Below are 27,274 nucleotides of genomic sequence, written 5' to 3'. Positions count from 1 at the left end.
TTCATACATCGTATCTCTGACTTATTCATTCTCACTCACGAGCACAGCGCAATTTCAAGGCGACCTATTCACAATTACGATTATATTAGTTGGGAGATATAAATGCATAATCAGGTTAATACCGACTAATGTATGTATTTTTAGATGTTGTTATTTTGAACACCACCTGTTACGACAGGCTTAGTAAATCACCCACAAAACAACAAAAAATCAGTACCAATAACCACATTAGCGTACTGTATTCCTTTAACACAAATATACTCATTTGAAATTATACCCTATATTTATTTATTTTTTGAGGTCCAAATAAACCCTTAACACCTAGGTTACCAGATTTATTTGACTCATATAATGTATATGTTCGAATTGGCCATACAAGTGCAGTCTAGATGTATAACAGAATATCGATATCATTTCAATATACAGCAGACAAGAAAGTATTGTTATAAACCAACATTGTAAACTGTCATTGTCAGTAATCTCCACTAAGATCTATAGAAGCCAGAGACCCGACTCGCCCTGTGATGTCATTCGTAAACGTGACACACCTCAATTTCGAAGGCCAATGATTGGCAGAAACAGTCCAAAGGGCGGAGCTATTTCCACAAATACCCACAGACGCCGGCGCGCGTCACCTTTGAGAAAGCCGAAACTATCGGCGAAACATGTTAGGGAAGGGTATTGCTTAATACCCAGTTTGTTTTTTAACTTGCATATGCTACTATGCATGCCTTGTATACAATGACACATTAAGACTTTACTCAGCAGACTCAGCCTGTATAATATAGCGTCTATTATCAAAACTTTCTGAAATGTATGGACGCAAAAAATAAAAATATATTTTCAACAAAATTCAGTAGAAAGCCAGAGGGACTGTCAGAGTTGGTAGAATTGTGGTCTCAGTTTTGAACAATAAGACTGTGTCCTCTATCGATCTAGAATTTAATAATAGGTTACTACTCTAATTATTATTTACTTCAACCTGTCTCTGGTCCCCCCTTCAGTTATCACCTTAATAAATATAGCCCAGATTTGGGCACACTTACTTCCACAACATTGTGAACGCTCAGTATAAAGCGTCATATCCAATGATTTGATACTTTAACCATCACTATAATAAGGGCATGATATACAACCCATGAACAATTTCTCATTTCATGGATAGCAATCATCTCCTATATATTTAACATCCTATATAGTGGTTCCTTTCATACCATGCCAACATGTGTCAATGCCTAATTTCCAGTAATAGTAATGCCAATTCGAGCTTCTATGTGATTTTAAACCACACTCATTTACACTTAGATTTTATACAATTTTTTGAATCAATAAAAGTTATGTTTTTATTTAAGAATCCAACCCATTGGCCCTTTTCATTCAGTATGATGTCCCACACTTAAAGGGACAGTCTACACCAGAATTTTTATTGTTTTAAAAGATAGATAATCCCTTTATTACCCATTTCCCAGTTTTGCATAACCAACACAGTTATAATAATATACTTTTAACCTCTGTGATTATCTTGTATCTAAGCCTCTGCAAACTGCCCCTTTTTTCAGTTCTTTTGACAGACTTGCAGTCTAGCCAATCAGTGCCTGCTCCCAGATAACTTCTCGTGCACGAGCACAGTGTTATCTATATGAAATACGTGAACTAACACCCTCTAGTGGTGAAAAACTGTTAAAATGCAATCTGAAAGAGGTGGGCTTCAAGGTCTAAGAAATTAGCATATGAACCTCCTAGGTTAAGCTTTCAACTAAGAATACCAAGAGAACAAAGCAAAATTGGTGATAAAAGTACATTGGAAAATTGTTTAAAATTATATGAAGATAGAAGGAGAGAGGCGCCAAAACCATAAAACAGTATCGTTGTGGTAAGGGGGAAGAGTGCAGATAAGAGTCCCCCCTAAGAGTGAATACTCACAGACGAGGCGGCACTATCAGCGTGCCTTACATCGCAAGTCGGGACCGTTGAGAGTCGCCCGACAGACACCCCCAGGCAGATGACGTCACTATGGAAACTCCAATACGCTGCAGGCAGTATCGGTCTGTGGGATCTCTTTGAGATCAGCTGTGACTAGCGGCATCCAAAATCACCACAGGTGTGCACCAAGCAAATCTTGGTAGCGGTCAGTGTGTAGATAAATAAGCACTCAAATGACAGGAGCACGTAATGTGAACATAAAATCTTGGTTTATTACAAGTAAAAACAAACAGCAACGCGTTTCTCGGCCACAGTGCCGTTTCATCAGGCTGTATCATATCAAACCATTGCTCTCTTTAAATACCTTACATGCACCTGTCTATGGGCGGACCTACAGCTATTACCTGTCTTCCTCTCCACATATTAACTCTTACCTGTCTAACAAATTCCTGACCTGTTAGTTGGCCAGATACAAACATAGCTTAGTGCTAAACAGATATCCTATTGGTCCTTCACAAAAATAAAAACTAGATAATATATAAATATATAACAAAAATGATTAAATACAATAAATTTAAAATTAACAATACAATTGATTATTTAATATCACAATATTAAACTAAAAATTCTATAGATGCAAATATTTCATAATAACAACTTGCTCCCACACATATTAATTTGGTCAAAAAGCATTTTGTACAAATAAGCATATACGTGTATACATATATATATATACATGCTCTGTGAACCCTCATACTGATTTACTCAAAACGCATTTAATGCCAATGGGTGTACACGTATAAACACATAAATAAACATGCTTGATCATCAATCATATATATATGTATGGACACATAATAATAAAATGTCTTAAATTAATTAAAATAAATTGTTAATAAAAATATATATATAGATGTTAAGCTAATAATAATCACCTGTGTTCTACACTGATGAACATATACATATATATAAATAAACATACTCCAAATTTCCATCATCATTTGAAAAGAGTGTAGATTAGTAAAACTTTACATATAGATAGAAATGACTTTATATATACACGTAAGTGACCTCTCATCTTGGTATTGTGTATAAATAAGGTGTATAGATCTTTATAACACAGACGTAAAAATACGGAATTGTAGGAAAGGAGTTACGGTAGGTAGATCCACCTAGTGAGACTACACATCTCTAAATGTCCTAAACTGGAAGAAAAGACGATATCCATTCTTCTATTCACTCGTGTTTTGCAGCAGACTCAATATGGCATCAGAATATGTCTTTTCATAAAATTTGTGCAGAGTTACCTGAGGAACTCAATAGCACTCCCACACATATTATTAAAAACGACATGATTAGTATCAATATTTTATTATCAGAACTAGAGAAGGCTATGACCAAAGAGGTGAAACAAAAAATTGAATTAGTTTTATTGATAAGTATACTAAGAAAGGCCTTATACCACGGGGTTTGAAATTTAAAAAGAATTGCACATTTAGTCTTAGCACGGCTCTACAAAAAGAGTGGGAAGTGATTCTGAATACAGCATCTGAAGGACTTAGAGGTTTTGAAGAAAAGAAACACTACAAGAAATTAATACCCAAATCACAGATTCAAAAGAGAAGCTTATAGGAAGAAGGAAAGAAAAGGAATATAAAGAAAGGCAAAAACTGATGATAGCTAGATTAGACAATCTCAAAAGAGTTATTCTAGTAACAAAATGGAATAAATTTGAGAGAGATGAACAGGATGTGGTAGATGACGGTAATAATAATAATGAAAATATGGATACTAATGATCTTAGGAATGACATACGAGAACACAACACTCCATATGATACCAATAATCAGAATCCCAATAGGACAGAGCATTAATAATAAAAATAATAATAACCAAAGATATGAGAGACACCAAAATTGGAACAAATCAGATTTTAATTATAATAACCATAGGTACCTTTTAGCATAATAGACAGACAGGTCCACGACGGGAATCTGGCCAACACGAATGGCGACAAACAGGTGAACTATATGGAAATAGGAACACTTATAGAGATTATGAGAGACAACAAGACAGTTACTGCACAAGAAGACATAATCAATATAACAGAGCCAAGGATAGGGAACTATCCCATACCAACAGATATGAAGATAGACATGTGCCATACTATAGGCGTAATCAACATTTTAATAGACAATAGAGATTTAATCAATATAATCACAATGGGTATCAGTCTAATGACTACCCTAATAATAGGTATGCAGAAAGACAGAGTAATGAGTGGCATATTGACACACAAAATAGATTTTTACCTCTAGAGACTAAAACAAGAGATCTTACCACTGAGGAGCACTCTTTTTTAGTCAACAGCCCTCTCAAAAAGGGCACTTCAAGAGATCTATTGGGAGTGAACAGAACAGAGAGAGTAGGGGGGAATGGAAGAAAAAGAGGATTCGAGGGAAGAGAGGAGGAAGGACTAGGACAAGAGCCAAAGAGACACAAATAGCGGTAGAGAAATCAGGAGTCTTCAATATTAGTACTGTTAACTTAAGTCAAGATTAAACAAGAGTTCTTGGTTTAGGGTTTACATTTGCACCCACCACTAGGCTTAATAAGTTTGAAACACACATTAATGTGAAGCAATTTGTGAGGAAACTCACACTAAAAGGTATTTTTTTAAACATCCGATAGAACGAAATTTATATCCGATCCCCGCCTGTTCTAACTTAGCAAGGACATATAAACATACTGACCTTAAACCCAAGTAAAAATGATATCCTACTCAAGAAAAAGGAAGCAATCTAGAGATTTTTGAGAGAGCTGTGCTGAAAGATCTTAGAAAGGACAATACTGCTAAGAGAGTACAGTATAACCTGAATAGAAGAGAGAGAGAAATACTAGAAAACTTAAAGAAAAATGACAAGATTATTATAAAACCTGCTGACAAGTGGAGGGGTCATAGTAATGGACAGGGAACAAAATGTTAAGGAAGCAGACAGATTATTAGGAGATAGGAGGACTTTCAAAAAACTCGACCTCGACCCCACCAATTCTTTTTCCTTGAAACTTTTAAAATTATTAATCCCTTAACGACCGAGGACGTGCAGGGTATGTCCTCTAAAAAAAGTCACTTAACGACCAAGGACGTACCCTGCACGTCCTCGGTCTGGAAAGCAGCTGGAAGCGATCCTGATCACTTCCAGCTGCTTTCCGGTTATTGCAGGATGCCTCGATATTGAGGCATCCTGCAATAACAATTTTTACCCCTTCGGGGCAGAGAGAGACACTTTGTGGCCCTCTCTGCACCGGACATCGATGGCCGCATACATTGGTGAGTGGGAGCTGAAGTGGGAGGCGGGTGGGCGGCCATCGATGGCTTCTAAGTCAGAGAGGGGAGTGGGATCGGGATCGCCCGGGGCGTGCACGGGAGTCGGCGGACAGGCGCGTGCATGGGGAGGGAGTGGGTGGGAACCGCTTACACTACAGAATTTTTTTTTTTTTATAAGTGGGAGAAAGGGGGAATAAAATCCCTATTAAAAGTAATCTAAGGGATCTGGGAGGGGGTGGGGGATTGGTCTTGGGGGGGAAGCTATACTACAAAAAAAAACCATTTTTATTTGCAAACTGGGTACTGGCAGACAGCTGCCAGTACCCAAGATGGCCCCCAATAAGGCAGAGGGGGAGGGTTAGAGAGCTATTTTGGGGGATCAGGGAGGTTGGGGGCTAAGGGGGGATCCTACACAGCAGCATATGTAAATATGCTAAAACAAATATAAAAAAAAAGATACCTTTTATTTTAGTACTGGCAGACTTTCTGCCAGTACTTAAGATGGCGGGGACAATTGTGGGGTGGGGGAGGGAAGAGAGCTCTTTGGGAGGGATCAGGGGGTCTGATGTGTCAGGTGGGAAGCTGATCTCTACACTAAAGCTAAAATTAACCCTCCAAGCTCCCTACAAGCTACCTAATTAACCCCTTCACTGCTGGGCATTATTCACGTGTTGTGCGCAGTGGCATTTAGCGGCCTTCTAATTACCAAAAAGCAACACCAAAGCCATATATGTCTGCTATTTCTGAACAAAGGGGATCCCAGAGAAGCATTTACAACCATTTGTGCCATAATTGCACAAGCTGTTTGTAAATAATTTCAGTGAGAAACCTAAAGTTTGTGAAAAAGTTGACAATTTTTTTTTAATTTGATCGCATTTGGCGGTGAAATGGTGGCATGAAATATACCAAAATGGGCCTAGATCAATACTTGTGGTTGTCTACTACACTACACTAAAGCTAAAATTAACCCTAAAAGCTCCCTAATTAACGCCTGTACTGCTGAGCATAATACACGTGTGGTGTGCAGTGGTATTTAGCGGCCTTCTAATTACCAAAAAGCAATGCCAAAGCCATATATGGCTGCTATTTTTTAACAAAGGGGATCCCAGAGAAGCATTTACAACCATTTGTGCCATAATTGCACAAAATGTTTGTAAATGATTTCAGTGAGAAACCTAAAATTTGGAAAAATTTAACTTTTTTTTATTTTATCGCATTTGGCGGTGAAATGGTGGCATGAAATATACCAAAATGGGCCTAGATCAATACTTTGGGTTGTCTACTACACTACACTAAAGCTAAAATTACCACAAAAAGCTCCCTAATGAACCCCTTCACTGCTGGGCATAATACATGTGTGGTGCGCAGTGGCATTTAGCGGCCTTCTTATTACCAAAAAGCAACGCCAAAGCCATATATGTCTGCTATTTCTGAACAAAGGGGATCCCAGAGAAGCATTTACAACCATTTATGCCATAACTGCATAAGTTGTTTGTAAATAATTTCAGTGAGAATCCTAAAGTTTGGGGAAAAAATTGTGAAAAAGGGAACAATTTTTTTTATTTGATCGCATTTGACGGTGATATGGTGGCATGAAATATATCAAAATGTACCTAGATCAATACTTTGGGATGTCTTCTAAAAAAATATATACATGTCAAGGGATATTCAGGGATTCCTGACAGATATCAGTGTCCCAATGTAACTAGCGCTAATTTTGAAAAAAAGAAGTTTGGAAATAGCAAAGTGCTACTTATATTTATTGCCCTATAACTTGCAAAAAAAGCAAAGAACATGTAAACATTGGGTATTTCTAAACTCAGGACAAAATTTAGAAACTATTTAGCATGGGTGTTATTTGGTGGTTGGAGATGTGTAACAGATTTTGGGGGTCAAAGTTATAAAAAGTGTGTTTTTTTCCATTTTTTCCTCATATTTTATATATTTTTTTATAGTAAATGATAAGATATGATAAAAAAAATAATGGTATCTTTAGAAAGTCCATGTAATGGCGAGAAAAACGGTATATAATATGTGTGGGTACAGTAATAGGTTTGTTTAATGATATGAATAGGAATAATAAGGGACTTAAGTTTACATATCAATATAGGACTGAAAGTATTACATTCCTAGATCTAGAGATTTCTCTTGAACTGAATAGATTTGAAACCAAATCTTTTTTTCAAACCTGTTGATTCTAATAACTACATTCATAGCAACAGTTGCCACCTAAAAAAGTAGAGTGACAATATACCTTTTGGTCAATTCCTCAGGATAAGAAAAAACTGTTTAAAATTTAGCGACTATCAGACTCAAGTCTCAATTCTTGAAAAAAGGTTCCAAGAAAGGAGTTATGAACAAAACAATATCGATAAAGCAAAAGTTAGAGCCAATAGGATAGAGAGAGATACTCTTATTGGCTGTAATAAACTTAAAAATACTGATAATAAAGATATAATCAACGTCCCTTTCATTACACAATATAGTAGTGATCACCGAACAATAAGAAAAATCATTAGTAAACATTGGCATCTTGTCAAATCTGATCCCATTATTGGAGATAAAATTACCCCTTTTCCTAAAATTGTCTGTAGAAGAGCAAAAAACCTTAAGGGGCCTAGTTATCAAGCCGTCAACCTCAAATACGCTGGAATTCCGCAGCGTATTTGTGGCGAGGCTGATACGCCTTAGTTATCAAAGGCTCGAGAACGGCAAAAGTAGAATTTTGTGACGTAAACTTCGATCCGCCGGACTCCGTCCGACACAGATCGATTCTTACGTCACTCCAGATGTTCCGCACACAAGTGCGGCACATTCTCACTACTTTTGCTAGTTATCAAAAAACTAGCAGGTACGCTCGGCACTTTTACGGCCCAGCGTACCTGGTTTTCAATCCGCCACCCCTGGAGGCGGCGGATCCCATAGGAATCAATGGGAGTCTGACCATAGCGAAAGTACAAGTTCGCTGCTGACAGACATCCCATTGATTCCTATGGGAGCTGTCTACACCTAACACCCTAACATGTACCCCGAGTCTAAACACCGCTAATCTGACCCCCCCTACACCGCCGCAACTAAATAAAGTTATTACCCCCTAAACCGCCGCTCCCGGAGCCCACCGCAAGCTACTCTATACATATTAACCCCTAAACCGCCGCTCCCGGAGCCCACCGCAACTATAATAAATGTATTAACCCCTAAACTGCCGCTCCCTGAACCCGCCGCAACCTATATTAAATGTATTAACCCCTATCCTGCCCCCCTACACCGTCGCCACCTATAATAAATTTATTAACCCCTAATCTGCCCCCCCTACACCGTCGCCACCTATAATAAATTTATTAACCCCTATCCTGCCCCCCACTACGCCGCCGCCACTGTAATAAAATTATTAACCCCTAAACCTAAGTCTAACCCTAACCCTAACGCCCCCCTAACTTAAATATTAATTAAATAAATCTAAATAAATTAACTCTTATTAACTAAATGAATCCTATTTAAAACTAAATACTTACCTTTAAAATAAACCCTAATATAGCTACAATATAAATAATAATTATATTCTAGCTATCTTAGGATTTATATTTATTTTACAGGTAACTTTCAATTTATTTTAACCATGTACAATAACTATTAAATAGTTATTAACTATTTAATAGCTTACCTAGCTAAAATAAAGAGAAATGTACCTGTGAAATAAATCCTAACCTAAGTTACAATTACACCTAACACTACACTATACTTTAATAAATTATTCCTATTTAAAAATAAATACTTACCTGTAAAATAAACCCTAAGATAGCTACAATATAATTAATAATTATATTATAGCTATCTTAGGATTTATATTTATTTTACAGGTAACTTTGTATTTATTTTAGCTAGTTAGAATAGTTATTAAATAGTTATTAACTATTTAATAACTACCTAGCTAAAAGAAATACAAAATTACCTGTAAAATAAATCCTAACCTAAGTTACAATTAAACCTAATACTACACTATCATTAAATTAATTAAATAAACTACCTACAAATAACTACAATTAAATAAAATGAAATAAACTAACTAAAGTACAAAAAATAAAAAAAGCTAAGTTACAAAAAATAAAAAAATAAGTTACAAACATGTTAAAAATATTACAACAATTTTAAGCTACTTACACCTAATCTAAGCCCCCTAATAAAGTAACAAACCCCCCCCAAAATAAAAAAAATCCCTACCCTATTCTAAATTAAATAAATTTCAAAGCTCTTTTACCTTACCATGCCCCAAAAAGTTCAGCTCTTTTGCCTGTAAAAGAAAAATACAACCCCCCCCAACATTAAAACCCACCACCCACATACCCCTAATCTAACCCAAACCCCCCTTACAAAAACCTAACACTAATCCCCTGAAGATCATCCTACCTTGAGTCGTCTTCACTCAGCCGAGCCACCGATGGAACTGAAGAGGACATCCGGAGCGGAAGAAGTTAATCCTCCAAGCGGCGCTGAAGAAATCTTCCATCCGATGAAGTCATCATCCAGGCGGCGCTGAAGAAGTCTTCGATCCGGCCGATGTCATCTTCAAAGAGGCGCTGAAGAGGTCTTCTATCCGGGCGAAGTCATCTTCCAAGCCGGGTCTTGAATCTTCCTTCCGCCGACGCGGAACCACCTTCTTCACCGACGGACTACGACGAATGACGGCTCCTTTAAGGGACGTCATCCAAGATGGCGTCCCCTCAATTCCGATTGGCTGATAGGATTCTATCAGCCAATCGGAATTAAGGTAGGAAAAATCTGATTGGCTGATGGAATCAGCCAATCAGATTGAGCTCGCATTCTATTGGCTGTTCCGATCAGCCAATAGAATGCGAGCTCAATCTGATTGGCTGATTGGATCAGCCAATCGGATTGAACTTGAATCTGATTGGCTGATTCCATCAGCCAATCAGATTTTCCTACCTTAATTCCGATTGGCTGATCGGATGGAAGATTTCTTCAGCGCCGCTTGGAGGATTAACTTCTTCCGCTCCGGATGTCCTCTTCAGTTCCATCGGTGGCTCTGCTGAGTGAAGACGACTCAAGGTAGGATGATCTTCAGGGGATTAGTGTTAGGTTTTTGTAAGGGGGGTTTGGGTTAGATTAGGGGTATGTGGGTGGTGGGTTTTAATGTTGGGGGGGGTTGTATTTTTCTTTTACAGGCAAAAGAGCTGAACTTTTTGGAGCATGCCCCCACAAATGGCCCTTTTAAGGGCTGGTAAGGTAAAAGAGCTTTGAAATTTATTTAATTTAGAATAGGGTAGGGATTTTTTTTATTTTGGTGGGGTTTGTTACTTTATTAGGGGGCTTAGATTAGGTGTAAGTAGCTTAAAATTGTTGTAATATTTTTAACATGTTTGTAACTTATTTTTTTATTTTTTGTAACTTAGCTTTTTTTATTTTTTGTACTTTAGTTAGTTTATGTAATTTTATTTAATTGTAGTTATTTGTAGGTAGTTTATTTAGTTAATTTAATGATAGTGTAGTATTAGGTTTAATTGTAACTTAAGTTAGGATTTATTTTACAGGTAATTTTGTATTTCTTTTAGCTAGGTAGTTATTAAATAGTTAATAACTATTTAATAACTATTCTAACTAGCTAAAATAAATACAAAGTTACCTGTAAAATAAATATAAATCCTAAGATAGCTATAATATAATTATTAATTACATTGTAGCTATCTTAGGGTTTATTTTACAGGTAAGTATTTATTTTTAAATAGGAATAATTTATTAAAGTATAGTGTAGTGTTAGGTGTAATTGTAACTTAGGTTAGGATTTATTTTAGGGGTAAATTTCAGTTTATTTTAGCTAGGTAAGCTATTAAATAGTTAATAACTATTTAATAGCTATTGTACCTAGTTAAAATAAATTGAAAGGTACCTGTAAAATAAAAATAAATCCTAAGATAGCTAGAATATAATTATTATTTATATTGTAGCTATATTAGGGTTTATTTTATAGGTAAGTATTTAGTTTTAAATAGGATTCATTTAGTTAATAAGAGTTAATTTATTTAGATTTATTTAATTAATATTTAAGTTAGGGGGCGTTAGGGTTAGGGTTAGACTTAGGTTTAGGGGTTAATAATTTTATTACAGTGGCGGCGGCGTAGTGGGGGGCAGGATAGGGGTTAATAAATTTATTATAGGTGGCGACGGTGTAGGGGGGGCAGATTAGGGGTTAATAAATTTATTATAGGTGGCGACGGTGTAGGGGGGGCAGGATAGGGGTTAATAGGTTTAATATAGGTTGCGGCGGGTTCATGGAGCGGCGGTTTAGGGGTTAAACTATTTATTTAGTTGCGGAGAGGTGCGGGATCAGCAGGATAGGGGTTAATAATTTTATAATAGAGGGCGACGGTGTAGGGGGGGCAGGATAGGGGTTACTAGGTATACTGTAGGTGGCAGCGGTGTCCGGGAGCGGCGGTTTAGGGGTTAATACATTTATAAGAGTTGCGGCGGGGTCTAGGAGCGGCGGTTTAGGGGTTAGTAACTTTATTTAGTTGCGGGGGGCTCCGGGGGCGCCGGTATAGGGGGTAGAACAGTGCAGTTTAGTGTGAGTGCTTAGTGACAGGCTAGCAATAAAGCTGGGAAAAAGCCAAAGGGCAGCGAGATCGGATGAGTGATAACTGTCACAGTCTGCTGCTCATCGCCCCGCGGCTTTTTGACAGCTTTATTTGATAACTTAGGCGTATTTTTTCAGGTCCGCGGCAGCGAAGGTAGGCGAGCTTAGGCGGGCGTATTGGGCCGGCGAAGCCAGAAAAGTAGACGGCTTGATAACTACCCCCCTAAGTCTAATCTAGCACCAAGCGAGTTTAAAAAGAAACAAATTAAATTAAGAGATGTTGATCTAACTGGACATGATCTAAAAGGATTCTATCCCTGTTTTACCTGTAGAGCCTGCAGATTTAGTTCTAAGCTTAAAAAATTCACGGTTCCTAATACAAGAAAATAATTCACTATAAGAGACACTATAAGGTGTACACAAAAAGGAGTGGTGTACATGCTCAAATGCACCTGTAATTTAATATATATTTTTAAATTTAAATATACAGGGAGTGCAGAATTATTAGGCAAATGAGTATTTTGGCCACATCATCCTCTTTATGCATGTTGTCTTACTCCAAGCTGTATAGGCTCGAAAGCCTACTACCAATTAAGCATATTAGGTGATGTGCATCTCTGTAATGAGAAGGGGTGTGGTCTAATGACATCAACACCCTATATCAAGTGTGCATAATTATTAGGCAACTTCCTTTCCTTTGGCAAAATGGGTCAAAAGAAGGACTTGACAGGCTCAGAAAAGTCAAAAATAGTGAGATATCTTGCAGAGTGATGCAGCACTCTTAAAATTGCAAAGCTTCTGAAGCGTGATCATCGAACAATCAAGTGTTTCATTCAAAATAGTCAACAGGGTCGCAAGAAGCGTGTGGAAAAACCAAGGCGCAAAATAACTGCCCATGAACTGAGAAAAGTCAAGCGTGCAGCTGCCAAGATGCCACTTGCCACCAGTTTGGCCATATTTCAGAGCTGCAACATCACTGGAGTGCCCAAAAGCACAAGGTGTGCAATACTCAGAGACATGGCCAAGGTAAGAAAGGCTGAAAGACGACCACCACTGAACAAGACACACAAGCTGAAACGTCAAGACTGGGCCAAGAAATATCTCAAGACTGATTTTTCTAAGGTTTTATGGACTGATGAAATGAGAGTGAGTCTTGATGGGCCAGATGGATGGGCCCGTGGCTGGATTGGTATAGGGCAGAGAGCTCCAGTCCGACTCAGATGCCAGCAAGGTGGAGGTGGAGTACTGGTTTGGGCTGGTATCATCAAAGATGAGCTTGTGGGGCCTTTTCGGGTTGAGGATGGAGTCAAGCTCAACTCCCAGTCCTACTGACAGTTTCTGGAAGACACCTTCTTCAAGCAGTGGTACAGGAAGAAGTCTGCATCCTTCAAGAAAAACATGATTTTCATGCAGGACAATGCTCCATCACACGCGTCCAAGTACTCCACAGCGTGGCTGGCAAGAAAGGGTATAAAAGAAGAAAATCTAATGACATGGCCTCCTTGTTCACCTGATCTGAACCCCATTGAGAACCTGTGGTCCATCATCAAATGTGAGATTTACAAGGAGGGAAAACAGTACACCTCTCTGAACAGTGTCTGGGAGGCTGTGGTTGCTGCTGCACGCAATGTTGATGGTGAACAGATCAAAGCACTGACAGAATCCATGGATGGCAGGCTTTTGAGTGTCCTTGCAAAGAAAGGTGGCTATATTGGTCACTGATTTGTTTTTGTTTTGTTTTTGAATGTCAGAAATGTATATTTGTGAATGTTGAGATGTTATATTGGTTTCACTGGTAAAAATAAATAATTGAAATGGGTATATATTTGTTTTTTGTTAAGTTGCCTAATAATTATGCACAGTAATAGTCACCTGCACACACAGATATCCCCCTAAAATAGCTATAACTAAAAACAAACTAAAAACTACTTCCAAAACTATTCAGCTTTGATATTAATGAGTTTTTTGGGTTCATTGAGAACATGGTTGTTGTTCAATAATAAAATTAATCCTCAAAAATACAACTTGCCTAATAATTCTGCACTCCCTGTATATATATATATATATATATATATATATATATATATATATATATATATATATATATATATATATATATGTGTGTGTGTGTGTGTGTTTATGAAACCACTAGGAGCTTGAAAGATTGAATTCATGAGCACCTATGCTGCATAGAAAAGGGGAACTTAGACACATACTTAAATAGTCATTTTCAAGAAGTGCATGAAAATAATTTGAAAGACCTCCAATATTGGGGTATATGCATAGTACGCCTTGATTGGAGGGGAGGAAATTATGAACTGAAGCTTCTTAGAAAAGAAGCAGAGTTTATCTACTATATGGACACGTTATTCCCAAATGGACTAAACTCAGAATTGGACTTATCCCCTTTTCTTCCAGTTAAGGACATTTAGAGATGTGTGTGTAGTCCCTTTAGGTGGATCTATCTATCATAACTCCTTTCCTACAATTTTTACATCTGTGTTATAAAGATCTATACACCTTATTATACACAATACCAAGATGAGAGGTCACTTATATATAAAAGCATTTCTATCTATATGTAAAGTTTTACTAATCTACACTCTTTTCAAATGATGATGGAAATTTGGAGATACATGTGTATATGTTGAAATATGGTGAAAAACCTTATTGGCTATGTTTTGTTCATAATGGGCCTACTATAGCTATTGAAATAAGATAATTAAATTTGGTCATATCTGTGTAGATTTAGCTTGCTACAGAATATAGCGATATGATCCTATTCCCAAATAGATAAAGGAATAAAGATTCCCTCACTAATCCAGTTATGTTCTATATGCAATTGTATGTATTTTTCTTTTAATATAATTCTTTCTGAATAGCATTATACCACCTTAAATAATATTCAAGAACAAACACCACCTCTAATTCATAGGTTGAATACCACCTTAAATAATTCCTAAGAAATAATACAGACTTCGAATTACCTGTTTGGAATCAACCAAGGAGGATTTCAGAAATACCAGGTTGAACATCCACATTGAATACTACCTTAAAATCAACAACTGAAAAAATACCACCTTTACATTACCTGTTTGAAATCATCCAATGAGATGATGAGCACAGGTATATCAGGACGATCATTAACAACTGGCAAACTATTTTGAAAAAGCCCCAGTTACAGGTGAAACGCATCAAAGTAGTGCCAGCTTGTCACTCATTGTCCTGACATTTGTTCCGGTATTACAACTTGTGTGGAGTTTGGCCAAACTCGATATCGGGCTGATGGCTTGAATCGATATCCACTATTCACTGCGGTGAACCTGGAGATTTCCCAGCCTCCTGCGTGCAAATGCACTAAGTGCAGGAATTCAGTTACCAATTGAGGAGTTCAACAGCCTGCTCCGGGAATAGTGAGTATAGCTCTTGCAACTAAAATACCTGTGGCTTCAAGGGATTGAACATTGAGTCTAACGATAAGTGGACATAAGGAGGTAAATCCTTTTATAGTAAACCCTGTCTTGTTGATAAAACGAAAGAGGGTGAGTGCGGAACTTTTTAAATCTCTGCCTTAAACTCCCAGTGAGACTGCAGAGGAGTGGATGAGTGCTGTGTAAGAGGAGACACTGTTACAAGAATCCGTCAGCTTATACTTGTAAGTTTGTCCACTACAGTATTTACTTCTGACTGTAAATCCGAATATATTCTTTTTGGTGGTATTACCTTGGTGTATTTTTAGGGAGACGCCCCACTTATAATTTCGAAAGTCTGACTTTTATAGGCCATCTTTATTTTAGAGTTTACCCGCATTTTAGAGTTTTACCTTTCTATCACCTAGATTACGAGGTTTGCGTTAGAGTTAAAAAGCAGCGTTAGCAGGTGTACCGCTCACTTTTTTGACCTTCCCACAAATCCACTTATGCCTATAGCGTATCCTATGTTTTCAATGGGACTTGCCTATCGCCGGTATTACGAGTCTGTCCTGGGAGGCCAAAAAGTGAGCAGTAGCCCCTCACCCGCAAGATTCCTACTGCATTTTAAAGTCAGCAGTTAAGAGTTTTATGCTACAAAGCTGTAGCGTAAAACTCCGAACTAAAGTGCTAAAAAGTACACTAACACCAATAAACTACCTATTAACCCCTAAACCGAGGCCCTCCCGCATCGCCGCCACTATAATAAAAATATTAACCCCTAATCTTCCGCTCCGTACCTCGCCGAAACTATAATAAACATATTAACCCCTAAACCACTGCACTCCCGCATCGGCGCCACTATAATAAAATTATTAACCCCTAAACCGCCGCACTCCAGCATCGCCGCCACTATAATAAAATTATTAACCTCTAAACCGCCGGACTCCCGCATCGCCGCCACTATAATAAAATTATTAACCCCTAATCTGCCGTCCCTAACATCGACGCCACCTATCTACATATATTAACCGCTAATCTGCTGCCCCCAACGTCGTCGCCACTATACTAAATGTATTAACCCCTAAACCTAAGTCTAACCCTAACCCCCCCTAAAGTAAATATACTTTAAATAAATCTAAATAAAATAACTATCATTAACTAAATTATTCCTATTTAAAACTAACGGCTAGATTTAGAGTTCTGCAGCCAAAGCGGTGCGTTAGCTACGCATGCTTTTTTCCCCCCGCACCTTTTAAATACCGCTGGTATTTAGAGTTCACAGAATGGCTGTGTTAGGCTCCAAAAAAGGAGCGTAGAGCATAATTTACCGCCACTGCAACTCTCAATACCAGCGGTGCTTACGGACGCGGCCAGCTTGAAAAACGTGCTCGTGCACGATTCCCCCATAGGAAACAATGGGGCCGTTTGAGCTTAAAAAAAAACTAACACCTGCAAAAAAGCAGCGTTCAGCTCCTAACGCAGCCCCATTGTTTCCTATGAGGAAACACTTCCTAAGTCTGCACCTAACACCCTAACATGAACCCCGAGTCTAAACACCCCTAACCTTACACTTATTAACCCCTAATCCACCAGCCCCGCTATCGCTGACCCCTGCTTTACACTTTTAACCCCTAATCTGCCGCTCAGTACACCGCCGCAACCTACATTATACCTATGTACCCCTAATCTGCTGCCCCTAACACCGCCGACCCCTATATTATATTTATTAACCCCTAATCTGCCGCCCCCAACATCGCCGTGACCTACCTACAATTATTAACCCCTAATCTGCCGACCGGACCTCACCGCTACTATAATAAAGTTATTAGCCCCTAATCCGCCTCACTCCCGCCTCAAAAACCCTATAATAAATAGTATTAACCCCTAATCTGCCCTCCCTAATATCGCCGACACCTAACTTCAAGTATTAACCCCTAATCTGCCGATCGGACCTCGCCGCTACTCTAATAAATGTATTAACCCCTAAAGCTAAGTCTAACCCTAACCCTAACACCCCCCTAAATTAAATATAATTTTAATCTAACGAAATAAAATAAATCTTATTAAATAAATTAATCCTATTTAAAGCTAAATACTTACCTGTAAAATAAACCCTAATATAGCTACAATATAAATAATAATAAGTTACAATTAAACCTAACACTACACTATCAATAAATTAATTACATACAAATACCCACAAATAAATACAAGTAAATAAACTAACTAAAGTACAAAAAATAAAAAAAGAACTAAGTTACAAAAAATATTACAACAATTTTAAGATAATTACACATACTCTAAGCCCCCTAATAAAATAACAAAGCCCCCAAAATAAAAAAATGCCCTACCCTATTCTACAATAAAAATTGAAAAGCTCTTTTACCTTACCAGCCCTTAAAAGGGCCTTTTGCGGGGCATGCCCCAAAGAAAACAGCTCTTTTGCCTGTAAAAAAAACCATACAATACCCCCCCCCAACATTACAACCCACGACCCACATACCCCTAATCTAACCCAAACCCCCCTTAAATAAACCTAACACTAAGCACCTGAAGATCTCCCTACCTTGTCTTCACCAGCCAATCAGATTGAGCTTGCATTCTATTGGCTGTTCCGATCAGCCAATAGAATGCGAGCTCAATCTGATTGGCTGATTGGATCAGCCAATCGGATTGAACTTGAATCTGATTAGCTGATTCCATAAGCCAATCAGAATTTTCCTACCTTAATTCCGATTGGCTGATAGAATCCTATCAGCCAATCGGAATTCGAGGGACGCCATCTTGGATAACGTCCCTTAAAGGAACCGTCATTCGTCAGTAAGTCGTCGGCCAGAATGGATGTTCCGCATCGGCGGGATGAAGATGGAGCCGGAAGAAAGAAGATTGAAGATGCCGCTTGATAGAAGACTTCAGCCGGATGATGGACCTCTTCAGCCCCCGCTTGGATCAAGACTTCAGCAGGATGATGGACCTCTTCAGCCCGATGATGGACCTCTTCAGTCCCCGCTTGGGCTTGGATGAAGACTTCGGAGCCTCTTGTGGACGGATCGGTGATACCCGGCGTGGTGAAGACAAGGTAGGGAGATCTTCAGGGGCTTAATGTTAGGTTTATTTAAGGGGGGTTTCTGTTAGATTATGGGTATGTGGGTGGTGGGTTGTAATGTTGGGGGGGGTATTGTATGTTTTTTTTACAGGCAAAAGAGCTGTTTTCTTTGGGGCATGCCCCGCAAAAGGCCCTTTTAAGGGCTGGTAAGGTAAAAGAGCTTTTCTATTTTAATTTTAGAATAGGGTAGGGCATTTTTTTATTTTGGGGGGCTTTGTTATTTTATTAGGGGTTTAGAGTAGGTGTAATTAGTTTAAAATTGTTGTAATATTTTTATAATGTTTGTAAATTATTTTTTTATTTTTTGTAACTTAGTTCTTTTTTTATTTTTTGTACTTTAGTTAGTTTATTTAATTGTATTTATTTGTAGGTATTTATATGTAATTCATTTATTGATAGTGTAGTGTTAGGTTTAATTGTAACTTAGGTTAGGATTTATTTTACAGGTAATTTTGTAATTATTTTAACTAGGTAGCTATTAAATAGTTATTAACTATTTAATAGCTATTGTACCTGGTTAAAATAAATACAAAGTTGCCTGTAAAATAAATATTAATCCTAAAATAGCTACAATATAATTATTATTTATATTGTAGCTATATTAGGGTTTATTTTACAGGTAAGTATTTAGTTTTAAATAGGATTAATTTATTTAATAAGATTTATTTTATTTCGTTAGATTAAAATTATATTTAATTTAGGGGGGTGTTAGGGTTAGGGTTAGACTTAGCTTTAGGGGTTAATACATTTATTATAGTAGCGGCGAGGTCCGGTCGGCAGATTACGGGTTAATACTTGAAGTTAGGTGTCGGCGATGTTAGGGAGGGCAGATTAGGGGTTAATACTATTTATTATAGGGTTTTTGAGGCGGGAGTGAGGCGGATTAGGGGTTAATAACTTTATTATAGTAGCGGTGAGGTCCGGTCGGCAGATTAGGGGTTAATAATTGTAGGTAGGTCGCGGCAACGTTGGGGGCGGCAGATTAGGGGTTAATAAATATAATATAGGGGTCGGCGGTGTTAGGGGCAGCAGATTAGGGGTACATAGGGATAATGTAAGTTGCGGCGGTGTGCGGTCGGCAGATTAGGGGTTAAAAAAATGTATTATAGTGGCGGCAATGTGGGGGGGGCCTCGGTTTAGGGGTACATAGGTAGTTTATGGGTGTTAGTGTACTTTAGAGCACAGTAGTTAAGAGCTTTATGAACCGGCGTTAGCCCAGAGAGCTCTTAACTCCAGGCTTTTTGCTGCGGCTGGAGTTTTGTCTTTAGAGCTCTAACGCTCACTTCAGCCAAGACTCTAAATACCGGCGTTAGAAAGATCCCATTGAAAAGATAGGATACGCAAATGGCGTAGGGGGATCTGCGGTATGGAAAAGTCGTGGCTGGAAAGTGAGCGTTAGACCCTTACCTACACGACTCTAAATACCAGCGGTAGCCCAAAACCAGCGTTAGTAGCCCTAACGCTGTTTTTGACGGCTAACGCAGAACTCTAAATCTAGGCGTAAATACTTACCTGTAAAATAAACCTAAGATAGCTACAATATAACTAATAGTTGCATTGTATCTAGCTTAAAGGGACATTAAACCCCAAACTTGTCTTTCATGATTCAGGTAGAGAATAAAATTGTAAACATTCACATTTACTTCTATTATCTAAGTTGCGTCATTCTTTAGATATCGTTTTTGTTGAATAAATAGAAATAGACATTGGTGAGCCAATCACAGGAGGCATCTATGTGGAGCGACCAATCAGCAGCTACTGAGCATATCTAGATATACTTTTCAGCAAAGAATATCAAGAGAATGAAGCAAATTAGATAATAGAAGTAAATTAGAAAGTTGTTTAAAATTGCATGCTCTATCTGAATCACGAAAGAAATGTTTTGGGTTTAATGTCCCTTTAAGGTTTATTTTTATTTTACAGGCAAGTTTGTATTTATTTTAACTAGGTAGAATAGTTATTAAATAATTATTAACTATTTAATAACTACCTAGCTAAAATATATACAAATGTACCTGTAAAATAAAACCTAACCTAAGTTATACTAACACCTAACCTAACCCTACAATTAAATCAATTACCTACTTAAAATACAATTAAATCAATTAAATAAAATTAACTAAATCACACAAAAAAACACTAAATTAGATAAAATAATAAACAAATTACAGATCTTTAAACTAATTACACATATTCTAATAGCCCTATCAAAATAAAAAAAATCCCCCCCAAAATAATAAAACCCCCTAGCCTAAACTAAACTACCAATGGCCCTTAAAAGGGCCTTTTGCGGGGCATTGCCCCAAATAAATCAGCTCTTTTACCTGAAAAACAAAATACAAACAACCCCCCCAACAGTAAAACTCACCACCCACACAACAAACCCCCTAAATAAAAGCCTACCTAAAAAAACTAAGCTCCCCATTGCCCTGAAAAAAAACCCACCACCCACACAACAAACACCCTAAATAAAAGCCTACCTAAAAAAACCTAAGCTCCCCATTGCCCTGAAAAGAGCATTTGGATGGGCCTTGCCCTTAAAAGGGCAGTTAGCTCTTTTTGCGCCCAAAGCCCTAAACTAAAAAATAAACCCACCCAAAACAACCTTAAAAAACCTAACACTAACCCCCTGAAGATCAACTTACTGTTCTGAAGATCCGAATCCATCCTCAAGGAAGCGGCAGAAGTCTTCACCCAACCGGGCTGAAGTCCTCAACGAAGCCGGGAGACGTCTTCATCTAAGCCGGCAGAAGTGGTCCTCCAGATGGGCAGAAGTCTTCATCCAGACGGCATCTTCTATCTTCATCCATCCGGAGCGGAGCGGGTCCATCTTCAAGACATCCGGCGCGGAGCATCCTCTTCAATCGACGGCGAAGACTGAATGAAGGTTCCTTTAAGGTACGTCATCTAAGATGGCGTCCCTTCATTTGTGATTGGCTGATAGAATTCTATCAGTCAATCGGAATTAAGGTAGAAAAAATCCTATTGGCTGATGGAATCAGCCAATAGGATTGAAGTTCAATCCTAGTGGCTGACCCAATAAACCAACAGGATTGAGCTCGCATTCTATTGGCTGATTGGAACAGCCAATAGAATGCAAGATCAATCCTCTTGGCTTATATACATTTAATATAGTGGCGGCGACATTGGGGGCGGCAGATATGGGATTATTAAATATAATGTAGGTGCTGGCGAAGTTGGGGGGCAGATTAGGGGTTAATAAGTGTAAGATTAGGGGTGTTTAGACTCGGGGTTCATGTTAGGGTGTTATGTATATATTTCCCTATAGGAATCAATGGGGCTGCTTTAGGAGCTGTACGCTGCTTTATTGCAGGTGTTAGACTTTTTTCAGCCTGTTGATACCTATGGGGAAATCATGCATGAGCACGTACAGCCAGCTCACCGCTCACTTAAGCAGCGCTGGTATTGAAGTGAAGTGTGGAGCACACTTTTGCTCTACGCTCACTTCTTGTCTGTTAACGCCGGGTTGATGAAAACCCGTAATACCAGTGCTGCGGGTAAGTGAGCGGTCATAAAAAACTGCTCGCTAGACCCGCAGCCCTGTTACCGCAAAACTCGTAATCTAGCTGTATGAGTGTTATATAACAATTTCTATATGTATTTCATTATGTCCCTTATTTTAACATATATATATATATATATATATATTTTTATGTTTTTCATGTTTTTTCTTTTATTAAAATCATTTTTTAATAATTTTTTGTACACTTATTCCAAGTTCACATTTATGCACACCCATTTTGAGAGAGTGGTAGTTTGTTAGTTAATCATCATTGATATTTTTGATATTTTTTTATATTTATGTACACCATCTAGTACTTTATTTATTACTAGATCACTGATATCCTATACGGGTATTAATTCTTTCTTGATCCATTCGTCCGCCGACACCGACCGATCCGCACCTCTGCCAAGAAGATAGAAGATGGGCATACAATAGATGAACATGAAGTCACCTGGATGAAGACCTTTTGCCACCGGGAAGAAGATGGATCGGCGGTCTTCATTAATGGTGAGTACCTTTTTTGGGGGTAGTGTTTTTTTTTAGATTAGGATTTTTTTATTTTTATAGGCTTTAAAGAGCTGAATGCATTTTAAGGGCAAAGACCATAATAATGCAAGTAAGGGGAGCTGGAATATATATTCTTTGTATAAGGGTAATTTAATAATTGAAAGAATTCAATTCTTATGTGAGAAAATATATATATGGTGAAAAAATAGTGAAACAGATAGTGAAAAAATTATATATATTTGTATACATTTTTTTTTATATATATTTATATAAAAAATTGAGTGAGGAAAAAATCGGGTGAGAAAAAAATGTATATATATAAAAAATAATATGTATATATATAAAAAGTTAAAATAAGTTGATGTCGTAGTATTTAATATCAGTACTAATAATATATAAATATGTGATTGTGCTGTTTCTTGATGTGGCTTTAAAGATATTACTTCTTGTATGTTACTGAAATATAATAAAAAATATAGGAATAAATATATGAACAGATTTTATGATTGATTTTTGTATTAAAACAAATTTATGTTTATTAACAAAAGATAATAAATATGCAGTAAAAATTAAAAATAATACTTTATGTTTATTAAATATATTTGAAGGAACAACTGTATTTTTAGGGTCTGAGCATTAAAATTGTCCTCCAAAACATTTTATCTTATTATAGGTGCACTCACTCTAAACTGTTTTTTCACTCAAGGGCAAAGACCATACAAATGCCCTTTTAGGGGCAATAGGTAGATTAGGTTTTGTTTTAGTTATTTTTTTTATTTTGGGGGGTTAGGTGAGTGGAGGGTTGTAATGTTAGGGGGTACTTTGTATTTTTTTCAGGGCTGTTAAACTTAGGGCATTATCCAACAAAAGGCCCTTTTTTATTTTGGGGTGTTTTCTTTTTAAGGGGGTATTAGATTAGGAATCACTTTTTTATTTTGGATGATTTTGCTTGTTATTTTCTGTACTGTTATTTTTTTATATTTATTGTACTGTTAGCTTTTTTAGAGTAATGTTATTTTTTTTTTTTTTTAGTATTTTATATTTTGTAATTGTTTATTATTTTTTAATGTAGCTAGTATTTTTTGCTGTTAGCTTTCTTGTGTTTCTTCCTTGGGTAATGCTTCCACTTCTGACATGCCAGTCACATAAGCATTTTACCCTCCAATCCAGTGTAGTCTTTGGCATGCTAATTTTGAAAAATGTATTTTCCAGTGAAGATCCGATGTGTTTATGATACTTGCAGAGCGTTCTGCTTCTTCTGGGTTGATACTAATCATCTACGCGTTTCAGCCACAGGTGGCCTTTATCAAGACGTATCGCTTGACGTATCTCTTTACCCTAGAAAGTGTTCCTTTTTATAGTGATCTCATATGTTACCTGCAATTATCCTTAGCTCTTAAAGGAATTATTTTGTTTTTTTGTTTTGTTAAAGGGATTTTCATTGCCACCATTTTTTATGTGAATTATCTTGGGTGTTTTAAACGTATTTAATTTCTTTCTGATGGTTTTAGAAAGTTAATGTTTATCATTATGACATTTGAATGTCCATTCTTCTCATGTCTTTAGATCAAAGTCTCTTGTTACTATGTATTTCTAAAGTAGATATATTATTGCATAAAATTGGTACATAAAAATTGGTTTATTAAAAAACATTTCATCACTAAAAATATATTCTCATATTACTTAACATGAAATATAGGTGATAGTTTATTTAAAACATCTCCAAATTTATAACATCTAAAATATGATCTTAATTGATAAAAATTATTTCAATATAGGGTCCTTCGATTTCTTAATTCAATTTGGCATTTAGACCTTTTGGGGTCAAAGTATCCATCTTAAATATTAAGTTGGCTCCATGATACTGGCTGGAGATGCTGGTTCTATATTAGTTTATGGGAGAAAGAACTGTGGACAATGGGTAAAATATACACGTGTAACTTGTTTGCTATGCCAGATATGTGATTGCTCGATTCAACTAAAATATGTGATCAGGCCCATAATGTATATATGCACAGAGGTCTGCACACACACTGTATATATACACAAAGAACTGCACACACGCTGCCTATATGTACAGAGGTCTGCACACACACTGTATATATGCGCAGAGGTCTGCACACACACTGTATACATACACAAAGATCTGCACACACACTGTATATATACACAAAGATCTGCACACACTGCCTATATGTACAGAGGTCTGCACACACAATGTATAATATGCACAGAGGTCTGCACACACACACTGTATATATGCACAGAGGTCTGCACACACACTGTACATATGCGCAGAGGTCTGCACACATTGTATATATGCGCAGAGGTCTGCACACACACTGTATATATACACAAAGATCTGCACACACACTGCCTATATGTACAGAGGTCTGCACACACAATGTATAATATGCACAGAGGTCTGCACATACTGTATATATGCACAGAGGTCTGCACACACAATGTATAATTATTATTATTATTATCATTTATTTGTATAGCGCCGCCAAATTCCGTAGCGCTGGGTACAATGATAGGGGTATACAATTTGTGATACAATACAAAACATAGCAAGACTAAACAAATCTAGCACAGGAGGAAGAGGGCCCTGCTCCGGAGAGCTCACAGTCTATAGGTTAAGGGTGCAGAGACATAAGGTTGGGGTAGCTTGTTACATCGGTTGTATTTGCAGCAGTGAGTCAGGCAGTTCATGTACATGTATTAGCTTGGTTCGGATGTGGGATGGAGGAGAGATGGTAAGCCTCTCTGAATAGGTGGGTTTTCAAGGATCTTCTGAAGCTATACAAGGTTGGAGACAGTCTGATGGAGCGGGGTAGAGAGTTCCAGAGGACAGGAGCAGCACATGCGAAGTCTTGGAGGCGGGAGTGGGATGTAGAGATAACAGGAGTGTAGAGACGTAGGTCAGAGGTTGATCGAAGAGGACGGGATGGGGAGTATTTCACGATGAGAGAGGAAATATAGTTGGGAGTTAGACTGTTGAGTGCTTTGTAAGTTAGGGTTAATACTTTAAATTGTATTCTGGAGTGTATGGGGAGCCAGTGTAGAGACTGGCAGAATGGAGCAGCTGATGTAGATCGTCAACTTAGGTGGATGAGTCTAGCAGAAGCATTCATAATAGATTGGAGGGAGGAGAGGCGGTGTTTTGGAAGGCCATTTAAGAGTAGATTGCAATAATCAATGCGTGACAGGATGAGGGAATGAATAAGTATTTTTGTAGTATTTTGAGTAAGGAAGGGACAAATTCTGGAAATGTTGCGTAGGTGTGAACGGCAGGATTTGGTAAGCGTTTGTATATGTGGGTTGAATGTAAGTTCTGAGTTTAGTGTGACCCCAAGGCAGCGGACCTGGGGTGAGGTGTTGAGAATAGAGTCTCCAACCATCAGAGAAATGTCAGGTGTTGGATGTCTCGAAGAGGGGGGGATAAGAAGCAGCTCAGTTTTGGACGGATTGAGTTGGAGGTAGTGTGAAGACATCCAAAAGAAAATTGCAGAGAGGCAGTCAGAAATCTGGTTGAGTAAAGAGGGAGAGATATCAGGAGAGGAAAGATAGATTTGGGTATCATCAGCATATAGGTGGTACTGGAATCCAAAGGAGGCTATAAGTTTTCCAAGGCAGGATGTATAAAGAGAGAAAAGCAAGGGACCCAAGACAGAGCCTTGCGGTACTCCAACTGAGAGAGGCATAGGATCACAAGATATGTTGTTAAAGGAAACTGAAAACGAGCGGTTTGAAAGATATGATGCAAACCAGGAGAGGGCTGTGTCTCGGATGCCAAATGAATGTAGTATTTTAAGGAGGAGAGGATGGTCAACTGTGTCAAAAGCTGCTGACAGGTTTTATAATATGCACAGAGGTCTGTACACACAATGTATAATATGCACAGAGGTCTGCACATACACTGTATATATACACAAAGATCTGCACACGCACTGCCTATATGTACAGAGGTCTGCACACACACACACACTGCATATATGCACAGAGGTCTGCACACACACTGTATATATACACAAAGATCTGCACACGCACTGCCTATATGTACAGAGGTCTGCACACACACTGTATATATACACAAAGATCCGCAGTGCACACACACTGCCTATATGTACAGACTAGGTCTGCACACACAATGTATAATATGCACAGAGGTCTGCACACACAATGTATAATATGCACAGAGGTCTGCACACACACTGTATATATACACAAAGATCTGCACACGCACTGCCTATATGTACAGAGGTCTGCACACACACTGTATATATACACAGAGGTCTGCAGTGCACACACACTGCCTATATGTACAGAGGTCTGCACACACAATGTACAATATGCACAGAGGTCTGCACACACAATAAATATGTTATAAATGCATTGTAGATATTACCAATTAAGTGTCACATTACATAAAGATCTGCACACACACTGCCTATATGTACAGAGGTCTGCACACACAATAAATATGTTATAAATGCACTGTAGATATTAGCAATTAAGTGTCACATTACATAAAGATCTGCACACAGTAAATGTATATATATATATAGTATAAGTAGGAATATAAACCTGTCTAGGATCTGTCACTTAGTGATTGACCAGTAACAGCTGGTGTGAGGTCGCACAAAAGAGAGAGAGAAGAGAGAGCTAATATAAACTCCATTCAGTCTTGGGTAACAGATTTAATAATTTAACCAATAACTATAAAGTACTAGTTTACACGGTAATTAATTAATTAATAAGTACAAATAAGCAGAAGCAATAAGTTACCTCAAGATCCAGCAAGTATCCAGTTACAATCTCAGCTGATATTTACAGAACGTATATACATCCCAGGCCAGCTTGTTCCATACGATAAATA

The sequence above is a fragment of the Bombina bombina genome, chromosome 5 (assembly GCF_027579735.1).
Source record: "Bombina bombina isolate aBomBom1 chromosome 5, aBomBom1.pri, whole genome shotgun sequence".
Classification (NCBI taxonomy): Eukaryota; Metazoa; Chordata; class Amphibia; order Anura; family Bombinatoridae; genus Bombina; species Bombina bombina.
Note: the sequence above shows the minus strand (reverse complement) of the source record.